Source organism: Alnus glutinosa, chromosome 1 (genome assembly GCF_958979055.1).
Source record: "Alnus glutinosa chromosome 1, dhAlnGlut1.1, whole genome shotgun sequence".
NCBI lineage: Eukaryota > Viridiplantae > Streptophyta > Magnoliopsida > Fagales > Betulaceae > Alnus > Alnus glutinosa.
Window position 1 is genome coordinate 31,359,460 of NC_084886.1, and position 3,768 is coordinate 31,363,227.

General features: G+C 34.1%; 1 long non-coding RNA gene across 1 annotated transcript; it reads left to right on the forward strand.

The window, feature by feature from the left end:
* Positions 1-338: 338 nt before the first annotated feature.
* On the forward strand, positions 339-2,761 carry LOC133858840 (uncharacterized). Its single transcript, XR_009898613.1, has 3 exons — positions 339-491; positions 569-633; positions 2,385-2,761. It is a non-coding gene; the product is annotated as an uncharacterized LOC133858840 (long non-coding RNA).
* Positions 2,762-3,768: the final 1,007 nt, after the last annotated feature.

Sequence of the window (3,768 nt, forward strand, 5' to 3'; positions counted from 1 at the left end):
AGTAAATAATTGATTAAACTTAATTAGGTGTATTTAAAATGCAAAAAAAAAAAAATATAAAAGAAAAAAGAATTAGAAAATAAAATAAAAAAAAAAAAGGAATAAAAAAAAAGAGAAAAAAAAAAGAATAAAAAAAAAAGAGAAAAGAAAAGAAGAATAAAAAAGAAAAAAAGAAAAAAAAAAAAAAAGAGAAAAGAAAAGTCAAAGAAAGAAAGAAGTAAAAAAAAAAATAAAAAAAAAAATAGTAACGTGGGGCGACCTGCGCCCCACATTCAGCTGGCCCTTCATTGAATAAAAGAGGCATCGTGCCTCTTTCATTCATTCAGGAAAAAAAAAAAAAAGGGTCAGACCCATAAGACAAAAAGAAAAAAAGAGGGGAGGGTTTTTCATAGAAAAGCTGAGATTTACGAAGATCCAATGTTCAATCTTCGATCCGTCTTCGGAAACATGATCTTAACACTCGGATCTACATTTCTACCATTCGTTTTGAGGTAAATTGTTAAAATCATATTTTGGGATTTTTAGTTAAATCTTGTAAAATATGAGTTTAATCTTAGCTTTTCTTTAGGTATTGTGCTACTTGGAGCTTGCTTGTGGTTCCCCAAACTTCACATATTATTTGGGTGAATTTTAGTAAGTTCCCTAAACCCTAACTTTTGGGTTATATATTTTAATTGGGATTTCTTGAGTCTAACCCTAAGTAAACATTATGGGTTAGTGTTATTAGTGTTTAAATAGCAATATTATGTTATGGGTTAGTAAAATAATTATGGGTAGTTAGTTTAAATAGTATTTGTGAAGTTAACCCTAACATTTTTCTTATGGGTTAATGTTATTTTAAATACGGTAGTGTTTTATGTAAAAGGTTAATGAATATAATTTGAGGGTTAATATTATTAAGAAAATGTTAGTGAGAAATAATCTAGAGATTAGTGAATATAATTTTAGGGCTAATATTATTATAAGTGTTAGTGAAAATAATTTATGGGTTAGTGAAATTAATTGCGGGTTAGTAAATAATTAATAATGATTTTAATATCTAACCCTTAGTAAATACTTTAGGTTAGTGTTGTTTGAATTTTAGTTAGTGTCTAGGATTTATGGGTAGACGTTTGGAACCCTTAAAATATTATGGGTTTTCCAACGGTTTAGCCTTGAGCGATTCAAGTGCTAATTAGGGTGTTAATTATTTAATGTGCAAAATAGTGCAATGTGTTATTCCACAATGATACATTGCAAGGTGATGTCTATGAGACCTAGTGCTTAATATCCGCGCAGCCAGGTGATATTTTACTCACTGAGAAACTGTTATTTTTATATATTATAGAATTGCAAATATATATATGTTGTTTTATAAATCCGAACCAACTGTATGTTGAATATATCTGTTTTGCTTGATTTGAGTACTTTAGAGTATGTTCAAATATATCAATGAAAGTTTCAGAATCTAGTATTGTGTGTTGCATGATTTGGATGAAGTATTGAATTGTTTAGCAAAGTATGATTTAACAACAGCACAAAGCATAAAGCATATAACATAGAGCATAAAGCATGCAGTAACCCAGCAGCAGCCCAGTAACAGCCAATTCAGCAGTTTAACAGTAGCACAGTAGCATCCATAGCATATATAGCATGATTTAAATTGTGTGATGTTTTCATGATATAGAATATTGTAGTTTTTATGCTAGACGTAGTAATATGCCTAAGAGTTTTAATTGCAAAGAGCTTATATATATTGCTATTGTCTAGTTGCATGATTTACGAACATTGAGCTTGGATGTACAAGGGTATTGTCATTGTTCGGTATGAGTAATACAGTGTTAATGCCCTAGGATTCGATGTTAACTATATTCAAGAAATGATAGTAAGCTCGTACTAAAGAGCAAGATGGCTGTTTTAAGCTTGGTGTACTTGGATGTAACGCTATTGGTTGGGATATCAGTGTGTTTTGGGAGTAGGTAGATGGATTGTCGTGGTACATCAGTAAAAAGTGCTTGGATATCAGAGTTTTACTCTAGTAACCGCATGGACAACTATGTGCCATAGACATGAAGTTGTAATGCCCTGAGGCATGGTGATATCACAGTTAATAACGTTAGATCTCTGTGCATTTGAGCTACCAACATAAAAGTATTATTGTAGATGGGTGTGTATGTAGTTGCTTCCAAGCCATTGGAACTTCTACATATGGGTCCAACTACATAGTATGTTGTTTTAAATGTTTTCTGATAGTCGGTGTTCGTTATATTAGCTAAAGGGGTTTTCAAACAAAGTTTATGAATTGGTAGTTGTTATAGTGTACGCGAGACTAAAGAGAAAAAGTTGGTTCTTTGCGAAAACTCAGTTAGTTTAATATCACTGAGGTCTCGGTATGTTTTATACAGATATTGTGGGCTCATAATTCCACCTATGCAGATGCAGCAACCCCTGCAACCGTGCAGACATTGATGCTATGGTTGCATATTTTGCGGGTATAGATATTGACTCGTCCACCTAGCGTATGGGACGCTATGATTGGAGCACATCGCGACAATCATAAGTCACGGACTCATGGGTAGTCCGTATTTTGGGTATTTTATTTATTGCTCGCGTCTTACGTGGCATATGTATTTGTTGAGCCTATATTTTAGTTTCTAGTTAGTGTAATGTGTTTTATAAGCCTTAAATAGATAGACTTGTAAATGGCCCTTGCTGTAATTAACAGTTATGTATTAAATGTATTTCTACTATTGATATGTGTTCCGCTGCACATTGATATTTATATTCCACTGTGTTAGATGTAACTCTGAATATCAGGTACATGTTATGGAACGTGTACGTCATGTTGGTTGAGCGACAAGTAGTCGTGCCACTGTGAGGATCCATTTATGTATGTTTTCAAAAAAAAAAAAAAGGGTCGTCACAGTTAAAGTCATGACTAGTTTAGTTCTGTAGCCTTTTTTACTCGAGTTAGTAAGCTCTTAGAGGTATTTCCATAACTAGTGCCCTAAAGCCATCCGATTTGGGAGCATTAGCCTAACACTCATTACATGCACTACAAAAAAAACGGCTTTTTAAGCCATTTTTGTTAGAACCGTTTTAACAAAATGACTCAAATTTGAGTCATTTTAACAAAACGGTTCGAAATGGAGTCGTTTTGATAAAAACGGCTCTAATTGCAGCCGTTTAAACAAAAAAAGGTCTCAAATTAGAGCCGTTTAAACAAAAAAAAAAAAAAAAAAAGGTCTCACACTGATCGTACCACAATCGATCACATTGATCGTACCATGATCGATCACACTTAGATCGTACCACGATCGATCACACGTACTTAGATCGTACCACGATCGATCACACGTAGATCCTACCACGATCGATCACATAGATCCTACCACGACTGATCACATAGATCGTACCTCGATCGATCACACTTAGATCCTACCACGATCGATCACATAGATCGTATCACGATCGATCATAGATCGTACCACAATCGATCATATAGATCGTAGCACAATTGATCATACTTAGATCCTACCACGATCGATCACATAAATTGTACCACGATCGATCATAGATCGTATACCATGATCAATCACACTTAGATCGTATCACGATCCATCACATAAATCGTACCACGATCCATCACACTTAGATCCTACCAAGATCAATCACATAGATCCTACCACGACCGATCACATAGATCGTACCACGACCAATCACATAGATCGTACCACGATCGATCAAACTTAGATCGTACCAGATCGATCATAGATCATACCACGATCG